General features: G+C 38.2%; 1 protein-coding gene across 12 annotated transcripts in view; it reads left to right on the top strand.

Moving 5' to 3' along the window:
• The window catches only part of B3GALT1 (beta-1,3-galactosyltransferase 1), a 201,261-nt gene that overhangs the window by 151,392 nt on the left and 23,725 nt on the right, over positions 1–26,144 (top strand). For 2 of the 12 annotated variants that reach the window (XM_068948700.1, XM_068948703.1), the window contains one exon: positions 17,190–18,151. The exons of the other annotated variants lie outside the window; for them this stretch is intronic. The gene's annotated coding sequence lies outside the window, so the exon portion shown is untranslated. The remainder of the gene's footprint in view (positions 1–17,189; positions 18,152–26,144) is intronic. 12 annotated transcript variants of the gene reach the window in all.

Raw genomic sequence — 26,144 nt, 5'->3', positions numbered from 1 at the left:
CACTTACAATGATTTCTCTCACTGGCCTGAAGAGTCTACCATGAAGAACAACATGCGTCAGTCAAGATAAGAGAGTCTTGGATGTTAAAATAAATATCCATTCCGACACTGGGAAACACTAAGTTTTCTGGACATCACCATTATGTAATTCAACTGTCCAATTTTTCAGAAGATTGAGAGCACCTCAGGAAAGCTTCTGATAAGCAGGAAGCTATGTTAGAGACTGGATTAGTTCCAGATTAATGGTTGACTGATAGTTTAAGTAAATATGAACCCACTGGTCTGTAGCCATAGCATTCAAAAGCTAATAATCATCTAATCTTGCTAAAGATATGAAAAACAATAAAAGGTATGGAAATTTATTTTTCCTCCCCACGGAGAAGTAAATCCTAGAACATCTCAAACCTCATGACCATTCCTATGACAATAATCTGAAACAATCACTGTTAAAAAGGAATTTGTCTTTCATGTGACATAATCACGTATACGTAGTAGGGCAGCCTGACTGACACAAGCCACTTTTTCTAACTTACATGAACTATGTCTAAAGTAAATTTAAAGCAAAGCCAGAGAGTCATGGCTTCAACATAAGCCATACAAAGGTTTGATCTAAAGTAAATATGTCTTTCAGTTCAAGTGGTAGGAAAAAAAAGAGCTAAAGGACATCTGTTGGGAGCACTGAAGCAGGTAAAAATGTCCGCTGTGACACTCCCATCCCAGTGCAACTAAAGAACTCATTGCATTATTAAATCCAGAACTGGGGTCTAATTTTAGAGGTCTGGAGCACCATCCACTCAACTGAGGGTAGTAACATTCATCATGCTTTAAAATTAAGCCATTCTTACTTAAGTTTTTTTATACTAATCACCAAGAAAGTAGGCTATCCAAAAGTCAGGCTTGAATTTCTAGAAGTCTGTCTTCACTAATGACTGTGTATAGCTGGGAGCGGCTCAGTGTAAAATGGAATCCTCGCATAGCTGGGCCAGAAACTATGGTTTATTTTTGAGAATTGAAAACTATTGTCCCAAATAAAAGACAACCTACTAATAAAAAAGTCAAAATGCAAGTTATTACAAATATTTCGTTTGAGGATCTATTCTTTTGATGCTCAGGGTGGAATTTTAAAATCATTAAAAAGTTCATTTTCTACAAAATCCCTCTAATTTTGAACTTCAAAACCAGAATCTCATCTATAAAGAATTGTAAGTCAGTTCCAAAACATTCTAAGAAAAATGTGCATTTTATATATAAATAAATCAGAACTTTTAAATGACATATTTATCTCCCACAAATTCCTAAATATTACTGAATGATAATATTTTTGGTGAGATATAAGAGTTTAAGTAGGTGGTAGCTACCCCAAATTCATCGCCATTTTTGTTTTCTGTAGGGCAACTGATGGACAAGATCCTCAAAGTCTTAGTAAAAATATTACTAAAGAAGTTCTAATATTCATATATTCTGAGTATTTTATACTGCTACTCAGGTATATAATTGTTGATTATTTGAGTTTAATGAAATCACCAGATGATAGATCTTTTCACAGATGTTCAGAGAATTAGGCATTCTTATTAAGATATTTGCCACATATGTAGATTTTGCATTTAGTAATGCTTAGCCTAAAAATAATCAACTAAACATTAATCCATGTCTAAATGTCATTGGGAATGTCAAAGAAGTCTTTGAACAGCAAAAGCACAATCTGCCTTATGTACCTGAAATCCCAGGCAGGGTTGAAAAAACATAACACAACAGTGTATTTTTCATTTTCTGTGGAACTGCCAGCACATTTAAAACCATCACTCATAACAGTAAATCAAAATCGCTCAGTAATCCTTGTTGAAACTGACTTCTAGGATAGAGTGGGAACAGAATGACCTTTTAAAATTAAGTTTAAGGGAACATATAAATTATCTGAACACTGCTATGGACAACCAGTTTTAATAGAATATGTCCAACAGCCTAGTATGGTTACTTGCTGTTCTGAGAGCCTGTCAAAGTAAGAGACCCATCCAAAAATTATTATCAATTTTATTTTGAGTTTTTTCCTCATAACCCAGGAATTATGTCCTTCTTTATCTATTCTATAGTCAGTCTTTCATTCAACTTTCATCATCATAAAATCGGTGTTCCTGTTACAGTCTGGATTAAATCCTTATTTTAATAGGGGAATACTTTTTTAAAAAGACTGAAATTTCCTATCTATTGACAAACTTGTACAGTAATATATTCAAGACATATTCTATTGTATAACTTTCTAGCAGAGCATCTGAGAAGCATTAATGACATAAGCATCACTGAACCATTGAATGACATAGGACTGCCTCTATTTGGTAGACAGGGAAGAGCTTAACAGCTAAGGTTGTGGACCAAATCAGCTGGAAACGCTACAGTATGATTAGTGTCTCCTCATAGATACTCGTTTTAACTTGTAGGAAACGTTTCACAGAGGAGACTATCTATTAAGGCAGCAACTACCTCCATTATTCCAAATAATTTAAGTGAAACTTATTTCTGACAGACACTGGTAACTCAGCTTGCCAAGCGCTCATTTTGTCATTAATGTAGAGCTTTAGTGAAACCAGCTTGGGCAGTACCTATTTGACTTCTTCATAAACATAGCTGTGTCAGCTCAGAAAAATCACAGCACAGGTCTGTGCTACCGAGCAGGGTTCTGGTTCAACCACTAACTCCAGCATTGGGGCTTTTCACCTTACCTAGCAGTGTGAGGGGCACATTCCTCACAGGTGAGAAAAGCTGGGTTACTGTGCCCCAGAGAGGCCACTGTGGGCACCTGATCACCCACCTGTGCAAGGCCACTGGCACAGTGCAGTCAGCACCCATCAGACACGCTGCTGGGTCTGCCCTCCTGCCCCCCGCCCCGATCAGCACCCTGGCCTGAGGGCTGGGTCCAGCAGGGACGCGTAGCCCATTGACTTGGGAACTGAGCTTTGTCAGGAGGTGTGCTTGAAAGGTCTTTCAAGATTGATGTAGGGCTGAAGCGTTTTGGAGGTACTCCAAATCCAGAACCGTACTCAATATCCCAGGGCTGGGATGCCCTACATCCGCCCAAGAGCCAGTTAAAGCTCTTGCAAGGTTCAGAGAGAATTCTGGATCTGCAAAAAGACTAGAAGTTTTGTAGCTTAGTAGCTTACTCATCTGAGAGTGGGGAGCCCTGGTTTTTACTTTCAGGACTGTTTCTTTTTTATTTTCCGTATAGCAAGGATCAGGTGAGTGCCGTAACGTGGAAGGCCTCAAGCTTAGAACAGATAAGGGATTTGCAGTTTTCTTTCTGTGCAGTATCTCCTATTTAAAACAGTTCAAGGCAAGCACTGGACTGCCTTGTAAAGTACCAAGTTCAGTGCAAGTGCCTAGATGTGGTGGCAGTTCAGGATGCCACACTGTCCAGTGATAGATGGTGACGTTCTTTGTATGTAACTGTCTACACCCCTTTACTGAATCTACCTGTTAGCCAGAGTTAGGACTGCAACTAAAGCTGAGACAGCCTTTGGGCTTCTTACAAAAGAGGAATTTCTAAATAATTTTTCCAATGTATTTTAAAGCAGTTCCTGCAAGTCTGTGGCCTTAAAATCAACTTGTTTCTGACACTATCTAAACATTTAGAATTCTCATATTTCTTGACTTTTTTTACTTGACTTCCTATCTTTTCTGTCTTTGCAATTTATGTCTATAGTGCAGCATTTCTAGGAACAAGGGCTTGTGGAATTTTAAACTTCTATTTTCTTATATACAACACATCATATTCCAACTTGTGCTGTTTTTCCTTACAGCTGAACACTTTAAATTCTTTTGCACACCTGTTTTCTGACTCTTCATATTTTCTAGTATCTGGTGGCTTCAGTCATCTAAACAATGCATTATAAATTTCTGTAACAGTAGGAAAGGCATAGCTAGCAATGTATTGTTCGACAATAAACATAAAGGAATCAGCTACAGTGAAGTGTCACTTTAAAATAACATTACTTTCGGGACAGATGTGAAAGAGCTTACTTTCATATTAGTCCATGTAAGCCTGTATAATCTCCTAACAATCCAGTATCTAAAGTATATGCTATGCATGTTCTGTGCATCTTTGCATACTTATTGGACAAGTCTGATGACATGTTTTGGTTTGCCATGGAGGACTGAAATTTTGAAGAAACTGTATACCCCAACAAGCTCACACAAACGTAAGATTTTTTGTGAGACTTCAGAAGCGCTCTGTATTTGTTTTACTGCTTTTGTAGAGCAGTGCCAATTAGTGCAGTGGATATCAGTAGTAAAATACCCGTTGGTTTTAATAAAATCTGAGTTATGTAAATGATAGATGCCTTGAATATCCCACCGTTACTGGATGCCAGCCCCTTTGAGCACTGTCAGTTCCTGGTATTCTGTGTACTTCCAGATGTAAAAGCACCATAAAATGAAATGTTTATATTTTAATTTTCATAAATGATGCTTTGGCAGTCAAGCTGTCCAGGTCTACATTAATTCAGCTCCGTTTTTATGCAACGGACTGTTCAATGGGACTGACCTTCTCTGCCTGCCTAATGTCTCCCCGTAAGCCAAAGGTTCATTTATAACTTTTCTATATCTCATCCTTGAGATGTCAAGCAGATCGAATAGAGAGCAACCTTTTCCTGGAGAATAGAGAAGTGGTAAAACATCTCAATAAATGAAAGAAATTACTTTGAACTTCCAAGGAATAGCAGACATTTTCTATCAGCTCAAACTACTCACACTGCTATTTATAGAAGCTACTTTGATGTTAAGGACTTTTCAAGGCTGGTCTGGTCTGGTGTGCTAGAAGGGTGCAGTGCAGTTTCTCCAGAGCTTGAATTCTGGCCTTAAAGTTGCAATGGAGCTGGAACAAGATGAAACTTTACAATTTATATTTTACAAACTGATGCTGGTTTACAATATTATAAAAAATAAAATCTTAAAATCAAATTAGCTGCTATAAACAGCCCTGAAAAAGATGAGTCTTCTAGCAACTCGTAGCTTACTCTAAGCTACTTCTTTAGCTATTATTATCCCAGCCTAGCATAAATAATATTAAATACTATATACCTAGTTGAATACTGCATTATTTCCTTTTCATTTTTACTGCCCAATGTTAAAGTGGAATATAAAACATTTCATCACTTTAATACTCACTTTAGGTTTCAAAGAACAGTACTTTTACAATATACCTTTGCTGAAAGCTTTATTCTATGTCTCAATTGTAACAAAGTTCATTATGATAACATGCATGAGATCTAGAGGTTCAGTACAAAGATGGTGTGTATCTTTTATATCCACAGCAGGGAGATAGCTATATTTCCTCACCTGCCATGACAATTTACTCAATAAAAAGACAGAATATACATTTACAAATACACCGCTTTTCTCTGTGTCTCAAGAAATAGTAAAGATTTTAGGAAATTAAGAAAATGGACTCCAATACAGATGTTATAGCAGTGGGTATTTTGGAATACCAAACTATGTCTGGAAAAAATAAATATTGCAAAGACTTCTATACCTGGGGGGGCTAAATCAAGATACAAAGTTCTGTGTGTTCCCTATGGTTTTATGCTCCCTCTTCAATATCTTTTATCTTCCCCTTGAAAAGAGGTTCATAAAATTTTCTGCATAGACATGTATCCATGTATCCCATATTCAAAGATATAAAATGATCTGGTTAATTAATAGAACAAATTATCTACAGGCAGTTTTAAAAGCTCAAGTTAAAGTTTAAGCAGGAGGGTTTTAAAAGCAGGAAGCACCAGGCTTCAAGAAGAAAGGCAGCATTAAAGAAGAACCAGGTCATTTTCTATATTATGCTTTATGCTTTGCTCATAATCCATTGTGAATAGTACAAGTAGCACCAGCAACAGAAAAGGGATCATCTATAGTTCTAAAGGTCGAGACTGTTGTCTCCAGGTTCAGTGCCCCAGTTGTGGTATTCGGTTCCCATCTAAACTGCTTATTCTGAATCACTTTTTCAATCTCTTCCCTTGCGTAAGAGAATATTTTGTAGAAACATGACAGGAAGAGTTAAAGTAGTGTAAAGCCTACCATGAGATCTTAGATTTTGACTACAAAGTTTGGTCTTTTTAAATTATTTTAAGCAGGAAAGGAACAGAAGATGACAGTAAGAGAGAGCAGAAGCAGAGCATGGTCTCTGCCAGCCTTACAGAATGAGCAGTACAGCGGACACTAGCACTGCCCCTAATACCTTCAGGAGTTTCTCATTCATTTCTCATTCTCATTCTCATTCATTCAATGTTACTGTTTTCCAGTAACATTGAAAACAGCAAGCAACAGTGGCAGGAGAGGTCACAGTAGCCACATGTTCCGCTAATGAGGCTTTGTTTCATGCTACAAAACAGGGAGTCTAGCAAAGCAGAACTCACAAAAAAAGGCTCTGATCACTAACTCTCACTTCCATGTTTTACAACTCCTGAATTGGATTTATAAAAGAGACTTCCCCCCCCGAGAATAACAGGCTTTGGCAACATCTGGAAGAATGACATTGCAGCGAAATCCACAACACAGACCATGAGCAGATGCCACGACAAGATGAGAAAAGCATTTTGCAATGAAGGAAAGTGACCACACACAGTGGTAGCCTGTGAGGATTAAGCAAGCGTTGCTAGGAACAGAGAACAATTAAACCATAAAATTATGCTATTTGTCATCCATATTTCTCAACAAGGCTTTATTCAAAGCCTTTTCTCACAAGACGGTAATTAGGAACATTTTAATTATACGATTGTATGAAGAAGGCAGTGACAATGAAAGGAATCACCAGGCCAGGTTTAGACAATATAGAGTCTGCTAATACATGAGCTATATTGACTTGCCATTTTAGACAGACCTCAGCTCATATTATCCTGAACCAGCTTGGATTTAAGATCACTGTAACCACATTTAGCAAGGTCTTGTGTTGAAAGTAATAAAAGCAGCTACCCAGTAGGCCTTACTATGCTTATAGAAGTTCTGGGTCACATCGGGTTGATGTCTATATTTTTGGGGGGTGTAAGGCAGACTTTATAGAACTACATATAAGTACATGTAAAAATACATTCCCTGCATTTTTTGTAAGACCAGCAAATATCCTTAATTTTTCCCTCTTTTTACACATATGTCTATGAACGTATGTCCGATGTTTCCACTAAGATAGAGGATAGGTGTAAATTCATCCATCTCTCCACCGGCTCTGTTTCTTCGTGGTCATTCAAAAAAGGGTCTATAGCTCCCATAAATGACAGCACCTCTTTTATTTCCTCCTCTTTCATTACCCTGTACATGCATGCTGTAGATGCATGCATTCAGATACCGACCTACATAGCTTAGACATGATCCTAATGAGTTATAAATACTTTCTGGGGAGTCATCAGGAGGAAATCAGAAAGGTGCACTACCCTATAAAGTGTGAATGATCATAAAAGTATGCACATTAAGTCCTTTTAAAGAAATTAATACATTTCCCCAGACTCCTTTTGTAAAATCCCAATCATCCAAATAAATGACTCGTGAAATAAACTTCTATCTAAATTACTCCATAACCTTCAAGTCTTTCCCCCACCAAACTCTCTCGAGTCTTTTGCAGGACCCCAGCTCTCTTATACAGCAACCTTTAAGCTATGTAGGTTTCTTCCTTAAGGAACATATCACACAGAAACAGCACAATTTGCCCTTTATCTGCCCTAGTTCTAGGAAATGGATAACTGAAATGTCCAAAGCACTGTTGCACTGTGGTGTGGTGAATTGGTTACCGCTGCAAAATAGAGCAGTCTGACACTGCAAACATCTGCTCAAAAACAGGCCACTCCTACCCTATATTCTCTATATAAATTGACTTTTCTACTCCGTGCCTTTTTTCATTGTGTAACTAAGTATAACTACTGAGTCAGCTTATCCCCAAACCTATTAGAATTTATGAAACCGCAGTATCCATAAAGATCTTATGCTCTGGCAAGCCTCAGTGTATATTGCTCAGTGCAGGAAAAAAAACATGAAATGGAAGAATAAGCACTGCTTTTATACTGCTTTTCTTATATGCTACTTCTTTGTAACACCATATACGGTTTTTTCAGATACTTATTTAATTACTTGTAATAAATTCTTCTTTAATTTACATGGATGGGAACCACACTGTGCTAGAATATATAACATAAATAGCAGTATTTTACTGTTATACCCTAGACATAAATCCAATTGCTAATTGGATTCTCACATTTGGACATCAGGCTTTAATCTTATGCTTCATTGACCCGGAAACAGTTGTATTTTTCTAATTGTGACACATCTCTCCAATAGTATAATAGTCAATCCAACTCACCTGATCCTTGAGACTGTCCCATATGAAGGGGGGCTGAGGAAATTAAAGGCATCGTGATTGTGAATTGTCCTTCTCCTCACTGTGTCCTTTAGATGAGGTTCAGAGGAAGAGTAGAGGATCTACGATCATTGTGTTTCACATCTCCATGTGTAGAACTGTTGGCCCATATTACACCTGAGTGGACAATAAAAATAAAATTCTTTTAAGTTGCTTAAATTTTTTGAGTTTCAAATATTTATTTACTAAAATACTTGTTTATGCAAGAAGTTTCAGAAATTCCTAAAATGGGTAGACAAGTTTTGGTTTAAAAACATAGGGTAAAATGCCACAAATATAGCCATCTACATATAATCCTGCACTCTGCAGTATATGCAGAGTTGAGCCACTTTGCACATACTTAGGGTCCACCTCCTTAATTTTTAATACTAATTACAAAATGACTAAATAAATGCTCACTCTTCCATATTATATTTATTGCCATTTTTCTTGTTAATTCCACAAAAAAGTAGCAGTTCTTTATTTTAGACTGTAAGTCATCTACTTTCTTTTCTCTAGACTCTTTTTCCATTTTCTCAGAACATTCAGGTACTTGAAATTTGTCAGCACAAAAAAAAAACAAATTTCAGAATTGAATGCATGAGCATTCATTGAAATAGAACAGTAAATCTACATACATACAAACCAGTTCTAGAAACACTTGCAAACTTATCCAATTAATAAAATAGTACTGTTTTTCTTATTTGACCAGGCATAGCCAAGTAGCACAGCCTCATTTTTGAATATTCAGTCCTTTAAAATAAAAAGCTCAGAAGACATTCCATGGCCAAGTAAATGTGAATACTGCTAAGAAATCATGATATAGTTATTGATATTGCACAAACAGAAAAAGACTACATTAATCAAATAAATTATTTATTTCACAAGCTGTAGGCATTAGTATGATATATATGGATGAATATATCAATTTGGCCGCTTTTTAGGCAAGCTATATCAATTTTCTTTATTTCTATGCTAATTTCATGTAATGCTACAAATGATGCCTTTTACAATATTACAAGTACAGTTGTCACTACTAATTAATGAGAATTTCCTAGCAGTTATCATCTAGAGATTTTTAAGGAAAAAGGAACAAAACCACTAATAGTTTGGCAAATAACCCATTATTGCATGTCGACTTTTACACATTATCCACCTCATTCATACCAGTGATGTAGAGGCAAAAGCACTGTCCCACCTTGGTTATGAAACCCCTGTAGTGAGAGAGTCTTAGACTGTACACAAATGGGTTCATTTTTTATGTTAAGTGCTCATTGAAGTTGCTTCATATATATCTCAAACAGCAAGTACACAGTAGAAATAAAAGACAGTCATAGAGGTTGATTTCAAACAACAGGCCACTGCAATAATAACTTGTCAACAAGCTGAAAGGTTGTTGCAGGTTTTTGAAGGCCTTGAACAAGTACATACACCTGTGTAGCAAGTGCAATATATCATTATCACACACATGAGGCAACTAAAGGCTTACTGCACATGTAACTCAGATTTACTTGCAGACGCGCGACAGCACAGCTCGCAGGCCATTCACCTGATGCATCCAGCAACAGATTCCCTGTGTCCTGGCTGAGGACCTGGGGGCAGGGGGTAAAAATAAGGAATTTTTTCTGGCATGTGACTTCATGGTTTAAGAACATCGCACCGTTCTTCTCAATGATCCAAGTTTTCCGAAAGAAAGAGGGGTCTTGCCTTAAGTGCTATGGTCTATCATCTCATCCACTTCTCAAGTATTGGCCCTCTATGGACCCCATGTTCAGTACCAGGCCTTAACTGCAAGAAGGGTAGGCAGACAGCAGTGTGATACATCCTGCATGTATGGGAACCCCTGATTCAGCAGAGGGGGGGCTCTGAGCCCCCTACCCTCACCCACTCTTCTGTGCTTGGCATAGGGGATCACAGGGCTCTGTTCAGAGAAGAGTTTTGGAGATAGGAATGCTATTTGGAAACACCAATCTTTATACCTCCACAATAATACAGGAGAGCTTGACTTCAATGGGGCAACAAAAACTATTTATCAGCTCAAGTCTTGCCCAATAACTTCTGCAGGATTTATAGGATTAAATTTCTAGTCTCTCTCTGAAGTCCCACTGCCATATAATTCTTTAGTTTTAAGCTTCTCTTTCACCTTCTACCATCACTGAAGTTATCTAAAACCCATGCAAATATATCTTGAAACACGGATTAGTTCTCTCATGTTTAATAAAAGTCTACTTAAAATTATCTTTAAACTTCACTGTCACTGAACATTGTGAAGCCTTCCAATGAGCAGAATGCATCTCTGTTCTGTTCAAACAAACCAACTTGAATGTTAACGCTGAAAGGGTTTATTTAGAATATAAGCAACACAGATATTGAACATTGAGACTTTGTTCCACAAAAGCAAAATGAAATAGAATCCTTTGAGATATTCCCTGTTGTACTGCAAATCAGAAATATACTTTAGCTCATTCATTTTACTTTGCATAATATTGTCCATAGTGCTTTCTCTATTTACTTTTCATGATTATTACATTCAGGCCTTACTCAAATTTAAGATCAATTTGCCTCACAGGACACCAGTTTCTCTAGCTAAGGTAACTGCTGAATAATTCAAAGAACTCCAAGTCTAATTTTCATTCCTAACCTCGGGTCACAAGTCTGGAAACAATTTTGCATGTGAGTAACCTTCTAAACCCCTGCAATTTGATTAAACCCCACAAGATGGGTTCTGCTGTGCTCACGACCAAACGAGGCCGCTCGGACATGGCCACCAACAGCTTGAGGTTCTGGAGCTTCACCAGGACGGCGAGATGGCGGCTGCGGCAGCGAGCACCATTCAGAGCTCGCCTTCCTCCTCCCTGGCCAACCAGCTCACGAACAACTCCAGAGAGGCAATCTATGTTCTCTGATTGGTTATCCAGGTGTGACAGGTAGGCATGCAGCTCCCACTGGATTGGCTGGCCAGGCACAAGGACACCCCAGGGGTAGTGCTGCCCCGGCCATGCCCACCTCCTGGGTCCCGGTAGCCCTGCCAGGTATTGAGGGGTTGGGAGGAGCTCCCTATTTACAAGGTGCAGGAATTTAAAGCAATGCCATCAAGACAAAAGCCTTTTTTTTTTTTTTTTAATGTTGTGCTATCAGCCTTTCAGCTTATTCCTAAATTTTGTTCCAAATTTACTTTTGACAGCACCGCCACTTACATTTTGAATTTAGACAGCACAGGAGCATGACTTTAAACTGTTTCTAGTTAATTGCACATTCTAGTTCTGGTTTTATTTCCAGCTCTATATGAGAGGTCTTAAATTTTTATCAATCTGCTTTGATGAGATTTTACTTTAAATTCAGGAATATATTCTTATTTAGTCTTATAAACATCTTCCACTTTTTTTTTTTTTTTTTTTTTTTAACCTACAGGGTCTATATTTAGAGCCTTAAACACTTGATAGCATCCTATTAAAACAAACAAAACAAAAAATCTATAATAATTTAGAGTCTGGACCAATTTAAAAAAAAATCTGCACTGCTCTGAACTGCTAAAACCTGTGTATAGCTACGCAACTCTCTCTGTCTCTCAAAAAAATTGATTTTGAGGGCTTTGGAATAAGCTGTTGCAGTGCTTAAGACAAATGGATTATATTACTGAATCCAGCCCTCAGGAATCTTGCTTTAAAATAAATCAAAACCAGAGCCATTCTTTCCTGCAGATTGACTAAAAACCTGGTTAGAAAAAGAATTAACAGTTTTGTGAAGACAAAATAAACTATAAATTTCATATGACTAGAGCAACGTACAAAACACTATTAGCATGTTTACAGCAATTAAATGGAAAATGCAGTTAACAGAAAAAACACAATCAACCCTAAGGTACAAGGATAGTCATAGGCAAGTAGGCAAAAATAACTAATAAATTATTGTGCAAAGTTGTCATTTTATATGCAGCTGTCAACTGCTTCAGTTTCATTTTGTCCAAGGTCTGGAAAATGAGGTCAAGATCGGATTCTGCAGATTCAGGGATAATTGCTCTAATAACAACAGACTTCCCTAAAAGTGAGCGTTCTCTTTGGGTCCATTAAAATCCCAGTGAGAAAAAAAAAAACTATTAAAAAATTTGAAAATAGAGTGTAACATTCACCCATAGCTAACCATATATATTACATACATTCACATACAAATATATATATGTAGCTTATATATCACACATTATTACATATACATAGTTAGCCATAGGTTTAGTGAGTCATATCAGCCTTCCACATATATGTTCAAGTAATTAATGTACATGGGCTAATGCTTCACCCTCCTTCATGCTTGTGTAATTTCCAGGCTGAAGTCAGCAAGTGTGGTTCTCCACTGTCTTGTGCCACTAATTTATTGCTGTGGAAAGGAAGCTACCTGTTAGATGAAATCTGGGAAGGAGGTGACATCTCTGAGGTTTCCCTGGAGCTAGACACCGGTCCCTGGTTTTCTGCCCCATCTCTTGTATACATCAAAGCAGTTTGCTCAATTTGTTCCAGCTGGCTGTGATCCTCCCAAGAGGTCCTCAGCAGGGAGCGTAACTCACAATACACCAACCACCCTGCTCACCTGACAGCATCCCATGGCCAATACAACTTGTTTACCAGGGACTGCAAGAGCCAGCTGCATTGATTTTGTGCCTGACAGAAGAATCCTATCAGGGACTTGAACCCAAGCACTTAGATAGAAAAAGATATAAATGTTAGTATGGGGAGGAGGGACATAAAAGCCATAGTTGGTGCTGCAAACATAGTAACTGGGTTGAGATTTTTTCTTTATATCATCATGAATGCTCTGAGCTGTTCTTACTGCATAAAGAATATATTGTTCAGTTACCTTTGCAGAATGCAGCTGACAGAATGTAAGAGCATCTTCTGAAAATTTTAACTTTAGCCCATGATTTCTAATCACATTTCTCATGTTTAGGAGGATATGCCTGGTCTTACTATTGTTATTTCATGTGAATATCCTTGAAAATGCACTTTCATTTCTACTGAGGATGGCCAAAGGATCAGGCCAGGAGCCTAATCTGGATCCCTTGAGCTGGCTGCTGGAAAAGTGATCTATTAGCAAGTCAGCCAGACCGCTCTATGTGTTGCAAGGAGGAGAAACAGAATTTGATTGCATCAAGCAGGGTTTCTTAGGAGAGCTGCTATTCACAGGCAAATGAAACTACAGTCATCTGGCCTATCCACCTAGCTGGGAATGAAAGTGGCCCCGGAGCTGGCCCTCCACCATTTAAGCTATTCACATCTGCCTCCAAACTTAGTTTTAACTTACATCTCTTGACCCCGAGTTGCTTTAGCAGCATTAGATCAGATTTCCTGTCTCTTTTGTAAATGCCATTCTTTTTTCATCCAAGCAGGTGTTCCCAAGCTCCCCTTGATCCAATCAATTACAGAACTTATTTTTCGCATGGCCAAGCTGTGTTTTTCCTTTGAGCTGTTTAACCAGCCCACACCTGCTCTGTGTGAGGTGAAAAGCAGAGAAGTAGCTGGGGGCACTTATTTTCTTTTATAGACTCACAGAGCAAATAAGTGGCCACTATAATACTGTATTTCTCTAACATGTATTCAGAAAGGCACACGCACCTTCTGAGCTCACAGAAGAACACGATCAGAGCTGAAGGGTATCGTGTTCCACTCTTTGTATATGCAAAACTTTGGGCCCTGCTGTGTGCCTACCCACTCACGGAAACTTCCCACAGTGTGATAGTAGTAGTAGCTGTTCAACAGGGGTGAGTCAGTGTGGATGATCTCTCCAAGATGTTTCTATGCATAATACCCACTTCTGCAGAAATATTACACTAATATTTAAACCTGTTTTTTTAACTTCATAATCTTAAATCCATGAAGAATCCTGAACCTCTGAAGAGATAATTAAGCCTTTCTATTGAGAACCAACGCTGATGCCGGTGACTTTCATCACAACACCTATCCTTCTTAGTCTCAGTTTGTTTTTACTTTTAGTTATCTCTAAGGCCAAACTCTTTGGGTTTCTGAGATCTGACCTGCACGAAATCCTGGTGTCATCACTTCCCTCTCGTTATACCCCACACATGCCCTGTGAGAGCTACTTTTCCCTTGCTGGCTGCACAGCTCTATGCCACTGCCAAGCACCACCACTTCTGAAAGGCTGCGTACTTCATTCTATCTAAGTGCCATTGTCTCCACTGTCTCAGTGCAGTGCATTCACCCCACTAAGTCAAACCTTCTGTGATAGCCTAAGATCCAGCTGCTTCAGCTATTAGTTAGTCAAACGTTCTTTTACTCTGGTCATTTGACGAAAACTCCATTCCTTGTGTGAGAAGTTGTATCAGATCTTGAATACTGCATTCTGTTGTAATGAAGTAATGAGGATGCAATGAAGAAATTTCAACGCTAATAACTGCAATTTTCTGTAAAACTTCTGACCACTCAAAGTTTTCTATTTCAAGTCAATGCATAAATTATAATTTAATGTTATTGTCACTTTCAGTATGTTCCCAGCAGCACTCAGAACTGTAATTTGCCATTTTAGTCTAAATGGAAGGAGTAGCTTGCTTGCACTTAGCCATGTAACCTCATTGACTTCAGTAAAACAAGGCAAGAGGAGACCAAGTCAAGTCTAACTGCAATTATAGTATGTATATAGAACTTTATATTCATTACTTATGATACAATGACAACATTTTGAAGTGAGAGGTTGAAGCTGACCCAATTCCATTAGAGCATAAAGATAAATTTGTTGAAAGAGGCAGGAAAAATATGTTGTGTGTAACAGTTCTGCTATACTGTATTTCGTTTGTAAATATTTCAAATTGGTACTCAAACTAGCAAGTTAATAAAAATTAATCTACCAGTGTTGTGCTTTAGGTTAAAGGATGGTTACAGCATGTTATGGTTCTGCTGTTTAATTAAAATAGTATAAAAGAAAATCTAATGACCTTTTTTAGATGCCCTTTATATGAAGATACAATATATAAAGGCATCCTATATCATTAACCAATAAAGCAGCATCTCCAAGCCAATGTTACACTCATTTTCAAATACTAAATAATGGCTGAAATTCAGGCTTGCCGTATCTCCAATGAAAAGATAAAACTGCTTCAGGCTCTATAGGTAATCTTTAAAGTTTGAATTTGCAGATCCTGCTCCCCTTCCCTTCCCTTGACTCCTACAGCACCCTCTGCTACACTGGCATCATGAGAACCCAGCATGCTACACTATCAGATTTGTTTGTTATAGGAAGTGAGAAATACATCATACCTATTCAAAGACAGTTACGCACCATGTCCACCTGCACTTGAAAATAAAGTTCAGTTAAAACTGCTTCATTCAACCACAAATATAAGACCCTCCTCAGCTAGGTCTCTGCTGGCACAAGAAACTTCTTTGGCATCCCATGCCATTTCAGTCAACTGCTTTCTGTTTTGATTCATAGACCTTTTGTCTACTTTCACTTTCAATGCCATCAGAAATAAAATTTGTCCCTTGTTTCTCTTTTATTTCTATCATACTCTGCTAAAGTGTTTTATAGTTTTTGCAATAAGATGGTAGGCAAAGCAAAGCATGTTTTCAGATCAAAAGAACAATCAGTCAAGAGCCCTATGTCATACAGAGATGCTGAGAGGGATCCTCCAGCACAAGTCTCACAAAATCGTCACGTTTGGGTCTCTCTGTTGATCTAGTAACAGGGGATTAAACTTTCCTTGATCTAAGTAGACTGCAGCACTGAGCTGTTTCAGCTCGCTTCCTAACCACATCTCAGCTGTGCATTATCACTTCAGAGAAGCAGCGCGAGGGCTTAAGACGCCCTAGACTCTGAAGCCCCCGCTGAGGGCCACCTCTTCTCACTTTCTAAACTTAGAGGAGCTCTAGGTCTACACATACCTCTTCCAGGGGACATGCAAAGTAGTCATACCGATTTTGCAAGGGCCTCTAAAAAAGGTTACCCTTTTCTGTGACAGAAAGAAAGAAATTTAGAGTCTGGTACTAAATATTAAAGTCTCTTCTTCTCATTCCCTCCCCACTCTGGACCTTCCCCTGGTGTCCCTCTTCCAACATGTAGTTTCTCCCTCCAGGCCGATGATCGCTGATGTACAGGCTGGCAGTGCCATGAAGATAAGCAGCCTGGCACACACCATCCTCAGCCGCTCGTCCTCACCCCTCTCCTTTATGCTCACACATCTGTTTGTAAGGCCTTGTGTGAGCCACTTCAGATAAGCAAAACAGCTCGAGTTGCTCCCTGGCCCAGGTGCCATGCCGCTGCCAGGCAGTGGGGCAGGACAAGGGCAGCGTATGGCATGGAGGGCCTGCAGGGATACCTTCGCTAAGCGTCAGCTGGAAGCGCCCACCAGAGCCTGAGCCAGGAGTCCTCTCTCTCTTTCCCTCTTCTCCTCCATACCAGCTTTCTCCCACTCCGCTGCTCCTGCAGGCAGAAATTCCCACCATATTTTGAAGAGCATGCCCAGAACTGCAGCCATTTCACTTTTCTCTAAAGTCAGCCATCACTGCTTTAACGGCCATCCCTTGATCCTGCTCCGGGGAGATACGCAACACTACCTTAACAGCACACAGATTGCAACTATAGCAAAACATTCATGATACAACAGTTTCATAAAATCAACCAGAATTCACAAGTTCCATCTTTACAAAGCCTCCAACTGTTAGACAATACAGTAAATGTATAAAAATATCTGCATAAGCATTTTGCATTACAAGCTGGCAACACAAAATTACAATAATTATAAATAATGAAATCTCTGTCAGACTTCAGTGACAGAAAATCTGAAAAAAAGCCACTCAGAGAACATCCCTCTCCCTTTCCTACACAGGCATCTACTTAGCTGCTGCTCTTTGACAAGGGGTGCAGACATCAAGCAAGGAAGAGCAAGGAAAAAGCAGTTTGACCCACTGTACTTCTCAGTCACTGGAGGCTGAATACCCCTTTGGAAATGGAGCTTTAGAAGGGGCTCCAAGCAATGGTAGTTTCTGTTCCATGAGTCACAAGTGGTGTCAGAGAGGGCAGGGGCAGGCCTGATGGCTACTGCTGCTCCTGCACACGCAGGACAAGCCCTGTGATGGCAGATCCACAGCTTTTGGGGATTTGTTCTTTGCCTATACTGCATCACTGATGCAAATCTACATGGAGATTTGGATTACTTTATTCTCTTCCCTATGTTTTCTATTAAACCATGTTTGTAGAGGATTATAAACAGTTGATAAGTAAAGCTCCAATATTAACGTGAAACAAACAAAGTGCTTTAGATAATACATGCAGAATTTAGACCCATTTTCCTCAGATATAATCAGAGCAGTAAAGCAGGTCACAGTAAGGCTAAATCCTCAACTGGATAAGAAAAAAGGCATTTTGCTGGCAGACACAAGCTTTCCTTGTCACCCTCTGTGGTGCAGCCACATGGTTGTGATTGGCCATGGAGAACAGAGAAAGTCCAGGTCTGTCTGAGAAACATTAAACGTACCCTAAAGCTTCCACAATTCTCCAAGCTTTGTAACCTTCAGCAAAAGGCAAGCATAACAATAGTCTTGAGTTTTGTATTCTGAAAAACAATGACACTTTAGAAGTTTGAAAGTAAAAACGGTTAACAACCTAGCCATATCCTCATTTCACACCATCCTGCAAAACTGGAAGAAGGAAAGCAGCTACTTCACCTCAAAGATTGACAGAGACCGCAGGCTTCACTGGCACAACTGTGGGAAGACTATGGGATGGCTTGGCATCTTTCCTAGCAAATTCAGGACCAAATGACGTGGTGATCCAAAAGACTCTAGACTGGTAAATGCCTTACTCAGTACTGCTGACTGTAAACACATGATCAAATTACTTTTTCTGACGTTCGTCCTGACTAGTTTTAAAATCCTCAAGTGATTGGATGTAATCTGTTACTGGAGTAATAACATGAGCATTGTTAGAGAAGTATATTTCATGAAATTAACAAGTTTAAAAAACACAGCTATGTGCAGATTTATCCTTTGTACAACTGACCCTAATAGAGTCATTTCTATAGCAGGTGCTTTACACTTGAAGATGGCACTAAGTTGCCAATAGCACTCCCAAAACATTTCCCATTATAAAATTCTCACCCAGAAGGGTGATTTACTTGCTACAAGAGTTGACTGGATAGTCTGCTCTGAAAAGCTCAACTTTACTTTTATGGAAATACCCTAGTTTTCAAGGTGCTTAATTTTAAGTTACTACTTCTATGGAAGTTGACGTGGTCTGTCATTCATGTTCTGGTGAAGGGTAAAGCCTTTTTCTCTCTCATCTCCCTCATAAGGTACTCACAATCGTTTGTTTCAAACTACCATGAGTTTGAGATTCCAAACTAAAACCTGAAAACAGAAATATCAGTATTTTTTCAGACATGGCAAGGATGTCCGGAAGCTTAAATGAATATCCTGTTACTTCAGTCTGATATGGAGGTTCATCAAATTAACAGCCAGTAGTAACGAAAAACAATCAGCTTGACTTTCAGCTGGTGGCACATCTCTCCTTGACCCTCCGGCAGCAACAAAACTTTCAATGCCTAAATTCACAGGCTGAATGAGGAAAGGTCTAATATAAAGAAGAGAAATTCTAGCTCAAAATCAAAAGCTTGAAATAAAATGCTCTAACTACATACTGGAGATATATTTGCATTAATAAGCATTTATGAAAAATTATTTCCACTACTTATATCCTGTATTACCCGCCAGTAGCTTGTCAAATGAGATCCGATCACATTTAGGTTACATCCCTGAACTTAAGAGCCCAGAGTCTAATAAAAGTAAAGCAAAGCAATCAAAATATGTAAAACTAGAAGTAGAGAGAGAAATATGTAAGGTAGGAAGGATAATGGGAATTCATTAAAGAATTTTCTAAGTAAGCCTCAATTTGTAGGGAGAGGTAGTATTTTTTGTTAGACAAAATTATAGAGCAGACAAAAGAACAGACGTGGTTTTAGGCATGCAACACTAGCAAGGCCTGAAAAAGAAATACAGGCTTCAGCTTGGAAACAAATCTCCACATTTAAATTAATTATGCTACTCATTTATAAAATTTGAAACAAGAAGCACCTTCAGAGAAGAAGGGAACCTTAGCAAGGAGGGAGCTGATTAGCTCCAGTGGGATAAGCTACAGAGATAAACCAATTAATTATTGTCCTTGGAACAGCGAAGGTTTCTGATGGAGAAAACTGCAATATGCCGTAAAAACAATACCTATTGAATACATGATTTGTATCCAACAGTGGTTAAAGATTTTCCCAGGCTCATCTTCCAGCTATGGAGGAGGACTTTAAGGTTAGAGATGGAGTTGTATTCTCATAACTACAGTTTTTGTCTTTTCTCACATGTTTGAATAAATTCACTGTGTGCATAGGGGTTGTTTCATTTTATCTGTAGAGTTTTCCTAAGGATGAGTGGTGCACTGCATGAAGTTTGTTGCATCTGTCTATGTGCCAAGGATTCTCCATAACAGGAAGCATTTACTGTAGGGCCTTGCGCCTGTATCTTGGCTAACGTCTCGTCTATTTGGTACATTTTACCTATAGGAAGTTTCTAATGATGACAGTGGCAAGAAACAGCAGGTTGTTAGAAGGCAGGGACAGGGATCTCTGGAAAAATTATTTCACAGTATGATCTTCTGCCAGGATAAATTATAATTTAAATATACCCAGCATCTAGTTAACTTGCCTGCTCTTTTATACCAATGTAAAAGTCAAGTGAGTTATATTCTTGTTAATGGATTTGATTAAAACAGATTCAGTCAAATTATTTATATACCACACTCTACCCAGAACACATCTCAGGTTTTATTTTATTGCAGTTTTTCAAGGAACTTTTTCAAGGAAATTTTCCCTGAAATACAAATATTCATTTCATTTGAGACACAGCTTTTTTCCCCTCTCTATTTTTGTTCTCTTAAAAAAAGAACAACTAGATTTCTGGAACAAAAGAAAACTGGCAGTAGGTTTGCCACATTAAAGAGGAGTGGAATGGAAGATATAGCAAAGCAAAATATGTAACAATGAGCCTCCTGGAAATCTCAATGTCTCATTCAAACTCATGCTAGCCACAGAAGCAGAGTTCAGGATGGGAGTTGCCTGCAAAAGGATAATGAGACCAGAAACATCTTTGAATAAGAAACAGCCCAACTTTTGGATAATTACCTGACACTAGAGCTTTTAAGAGCATGCAAGAGCATGAGGTCTTTTTCTTTAAAAGCTTTAAAAGAATTTTAAATCTAAATGCATACCTATCAACTTAAACAATGTTCTGCTTACTTTATCTTGAACCTTTGCTGTCAATAAACCAAACAGCAGACACTTTTGATTGGTGTTGCCTGATGAGATGACTGAACTCAATTTAGCGTTCTTAAACGCTAAATCTTCGAAAGCTACATTCAAGCTTCCAAGTTTAACTGATATCCCTTTTTGAAAAACAGAGGAAAAATGATTCCCTGCAAGATAAGTTTTTCAAGAGAAATCTATAGCAAATAAAGTGATGAGGAGACCTACATTGTCATTCCAGTGACTTTGATACCCCTTGTTTTGAGAATGCTACCTGAGCAATAAATAATGGCAAAGAGCCCACATAATAGCCTGCATTTTAAGTGTCTGGATATAGCATAAAAATCAGTGTATTCCTCTATTCAATTGGGAAAAATTTTAATAGGAAGCTGAAGTAATCTAACATACTATGTAAAACACACATAAAGGATTCTGTACCTGTAAAGAACACAGTTGAGGCTCATCTGACGACATCCAAGGGGGAAGGAGATAATGTTCCTTGGGGTTGTGGCTCTTGGGAAGCTGGAAAATGCTATTAAAGTCATGCAAGAGACTTTGTATCGTACATAAACACACACACACACAAATGCAAACACACTGCACTTGTTCCCCAATGAAAGTCAACTGCAGCTTGTACTGAGTTCACAGCTTTACAAGGCTGGTGTACAAAACCCCATTTAGGAAGCAGATATGTCCAAATAACCACCTGCCATTTATACTGTTATGTTAGGCTTCACCACATATGTGTAGTTTTGAGAACTTTACCCAGAATAGCTTAACTAAAATGCAAGTGCTCAATATTTTTGGTATTTAGCATTGTTATTGCTGAAAACAAACAAACAAACAAAAGAGCTTTTATAGGCCATTTTGCCATTTGGTGTTTTAATTAACTGATTGAAAACCACTGTAACTTCAAGGCTCAGAGAAACAGGTAACTAGAGAAATTGGAAAGGGGCACTTTTTGTTTAAAGCAGAAGGGCAAGAAGCCTGGCTGTTGTGACTGACAACACGATAAGACCTTCTACTCTATATAATGTGTTCCAGCATCATTATGCTGGATCACTGATGCAGGTGATTTTGTGGTAGATGAATAGCATTGTCATGAGAGTGTGCATTAGGCAACTGCTGGGTACATTTCCTTTGATAACTTCAGCTGCAACTTTATCTCAAATCTTAATTTTAAAATCTGGAGCTGTTTGTTGTCTGAAAGGTGTTTAGGCTGGCTTTAAAACCATTATACTTTTAATGCTAAACTACTGATGCTAAGAAGCATTTTTAGTGAACGTTTTATTCAATAAGACTTAAGAGACAGTCTTGTCAGTCCTTCCTTTATTACATTAAATCTTTTGATATTTGAGCAGAATACTGAGAAATAAAGGTGAAGGTAATTGAAATGGGAGGAGAACAAAATTCCTCTTTCACTATTCTTGTTTTCATATTGTCTGTTTTCATACTGCCCATCAAAAACACAATTTGAAAATGTCAGATAGTATGAGTTTCATTTTTATTTTAATTGCTTAACTCTATGATACTATAATAACCTAATGGCTATGCAGAAGACTTGTGGTGAGGAACGGGGATTACTGTCAGACAATTCTCCTAGATTACTGCTCATTATAGAGGGACTTCAGTGCTAATCATGCACACTGTTTGTGTGATCTGGTATTTTCAGAGAAAGTTCCTTGCGTATTAGAGGACAAAAACATGTATTTAAAAGGTTTAGAGTTCAGATGAGCATCTTAATTTCTGAGACTGCAATAGTAGGCTGTAAATATCAAATGAACAGGCACTCTCACTCCAGCTATTCAGTGCTTACATTTCTAATTATGATGAGAAATCAAAAATAAGATCTACTTAAGCAAATATTTCAAAGCTTTAAAAATATTTCATTTTAAAAATTAAAGGACTTTTTAAGAGATAAGGATATTTTTATTCCATGAAAAATGCTTTAGTTCCCTAAAGGGGGAAAAAAAAAAAAAAAGGAACTATCTACATCTAAAAATGTTGGCTGGCAAAACTATAGACACAAAAAGGAAAAGCACAGGGATTCCTTAAAAAAAATGGATCCTGTGTTATATTCATATTCCTTTGTACTCCTTTTGCACCTGCTGATTATTTATTATTTACCCTGCTTGAGCAGGGAGGTTGGACTAGATGATCTCCAGAGGTCCCTTCCAACCTAAACGATTCTGTGATTCTGTGATTCTGTGATCAGTATTTCCTGTTTCTATAACATGCTAATTTTTATTAACTTATTTTTACTATGGATTATTATACTAACTGTCACAGTTTACAAGTATGTATTTTTCAGCTTCACCATTCTTGTAGCATTGGGTCTGTTATCGTTTAAGAGAGAAACTTGTTATAGCTATGTTTCTAAATGAAAATCTTTCATTTAGAAATTTTCTGTCATTTAAAGAAGCTATGGTGTATTTTGAAGTTCCTTTAATGTGTATTCTGGTTTTTAAAGCAACAGCATTGTCAGTCTGGGAGTTACAGATTTTAACTTAAATGCAGAGATAGCAGTGACTGACTGTTGAAGCAAGTATAGCTTTCACTTTTCCAGTTCCTATATATCAGAAAGTATATGGCCTCTAGGACCCATTCATGGCTACGTAAATATGGCTTTTGGGGTTCCATTCATATCTAACTCCTGATCGTTAATTTTCCCATCACATTAAAGAATATCCTCATTAAAGAAGATGCAGATCTTTAGCTAAAGGCTGAAAATATGGAAGTTGCATTGGCCAACAGCTATTACAAGCATCTAATAAGATGTTACATTAGATCCTATGTGTTTAATTTTACACGTATGTCAGCTTCCCCATTACTAGCATGATTTGTATCTTTAAGAATCATTTCATCATAAATACATTATTTCTCCTCCCACTGCAGACTCCGTGTATCAGTTGATATAAGAGAGAGCTCTTCTGCCACAGCAGCTGCTGTAGCTTAGTTGCCATTCAGGAGAATCTGAGATTGGCTTTGTCTTGACCACTCTAGATTTATTTCTGTGCTGCGTGTAAAGCACAACAGACTACAAAATACTAGATAGAGTGGACTGGTATGTAAGAGCACCAGAAGTCCATCGGATTTTTAAAAATTATTTTGTTTGGTTGTGGGCTTGTGGTCTGCTTTTTTTTTTTTAAACACAGACTAAAGAGTCTAAAAGCCTTATTTATTTTGATAATGACGATGTTCATATTAACTGCTCAAGAACATGAAAATCTTGAGCTGTGCACGGCCCAGTTCCCTACTACCATTTGTTGTGAAGTCTGGCTCCTAATATGGTGGCAACAAAACAAGAAAACAGCATTTTGCTCCTGTAAGAAGTATTATAGGAGTGATAATCAGCCATACTGGACATCTAGGCTTAGGGTAGTGAAGGGATAGAGGTGATTGTAAGAATTTTAAAAGCAGCAATGAAAAAGAATGCACAATCATTTATGATTTGAAAAGTGCAGGTCCTTTTTGACCTGGCCACTGCTTTTTTTTTTTTTTTTTCTTCAACATTTACTAGATATGATACAATATATCGGGTACATAAAATCCTCATCTGGTATTTAAAATTCCAGAAGCCTGACTGTCCCTTTAAATAGATCATACGTTAAAAAAGGAGAAGCCAGATGTTGCATTTATAAAGTCAATGTGCTGCATCTTCTCAAAATCCAAGAGCTGCCACTGCTAAATCTAGTCCGTCAGCCATAAACAATTAATCAGTTAAATAGAGTAACCTTTAGCAGAGAAATAAAGCATTGCATGCTGTAAGATATAAACAGGCATGCACTGCTCAGGCCAATTATAAGCACAGGAGACAGAAAACCAGGCATCAGCAGGACTTTCAAACAAATTCGGCAAATTAACCTTTCTACAGAAGACATACTAGATTTCTCACATTTGGAGTCCATGGCCTTGCAGTTGCTGCTGATGAGATGCTGTTCTGCGCCCTTGAAATGAAGCTGCAGATGCTCAGTAGTTAACTAGCCCTCCATGAGGTAATATAATGAATGATCATACTAAAAAGCTCTCTTTCTTAGGAAGGTGTCTAACACACCAGACTAGGCTCTATTCCAACTACGTTTAAAAAAAAAAAAAAGCAGGAAAAAAATAAATTGTATCGTAACACGCATGAAGGCACGTCAGAAACATACTGTGGAGCCGCTTCAGAAGTATTTAATACCGTTCTGGGTGCCCTTTAAGAAGAGACCAAGCAACATAAAGCCTGCAAAGATGAAGAGACCTATCCCGGGAGAGAAGAAACAGAGGTGATAGCATGCCAGTAGTACAACAGAAGTTTGAGACTCAACCCACTTACAGACTCAAAGGTCAAATCTTTAACTGGAAACTGTATCCATAAACATACAAGATCTTAGAGCAGAGCAAGAAGCACTAGCAACAGAAAGAAAGAATCTCTCAACTAACCTCTGACAATGCTGGTTGTGCAAATGCTATTAGCACTGGGAGGCCCAGATGGACTTCCATAACCCCCACAAAAGGAAGAGCACTTGTGTTACCAGTATGAAAGACAGCCACAATCTTGGCCATAAATTCTTTCATCAGCCCACACTGACTAAGCTCTGCACACTCCAAGTCGCATGCAAGTTGTGGATACCTCCACAAACTTTGGGAACTAGACAACTGGTCTAGCTTTGCTCCCTAGAGGTTTTTCCTATGCATTAGGATACAAACAGCTATAGTGGTCAGGAAAATTACTCCGACAAAGCCTTTGCTATAACACTCAGTACAAAAAGATGCATTTGTTAGGGGCAGAAGAAGAAAACCTCAGATGACGTTATTGGGCATCCACTGTAAACCAAAGAACTCCTCACAAACGTGATGCATGTACTTAAAAGGCCCTATTTAGACAGAATGCAGAGTGGCAAAAAGAGCTGCATACTCTATTTTAGCTGGCAAGAGTACTTTCTGCGAGCACCTTGTTCATCAGGTTATTAAATTGCTTAATAGCCAGTGGCCATCGAGGAAAAGCTTCCATCAAGCAGGAGAGCAGAAAGCGTATTATTAGGTTGCCTACAAGTGCAATTAGCGTAAACATCTCGCAGAATACCTCCTCTACCACTCATTGCCTTTGAAAGTTTAGGTTTTTCCCAAACCACAAAAACCACTGAAAGAGTGTAACTACACATACGTGTGATTTCCACTTCTCAAAGTGAGATATAAAACTGGAAGATTTGATTTCATGGAAGCATGCCAAAACATAATGCTACCTGCATTCACAGCTGTGCTACCCTAAATACGTAGCACCTAAAAACATTAATGACTTCTGAAATCTTGGCACAATTATTGTGCTAAATTAACTACTCCCATGGTTATTTAAATACTTCATCCACCATTCCTCTTAAAATGAGGTCAAGCACGTGATCATGGAAAGCACTAAAGATACCAGTGCAGAATGGAGTTTACATGACCAATTCAAACTAATGGACAGGTTATGATGGGAAGGGGCAAAAAGGGGAAGAATTGCAATGGTGTACCTGACAT

Source organism: Struthio camelus, chromosome 6 (genome assembly GCF_040807025.1).
Source record: "Struthio camelus isolate bStrCam1 chromosome 6, bStrCam1.hap1, whole genome shotgun sequence".
Lineage (NCBI taxonomy): Eukaryota > Metazoa > Chordata > Aves > Struthioniformes > Struthionidae > Struthio > Struthio camelus.
The sequence above is the reverse complement of the archived record's forward strand: the minus strand, read 5'-3'. Positions and strand labels throughout refer to the sequence as shown.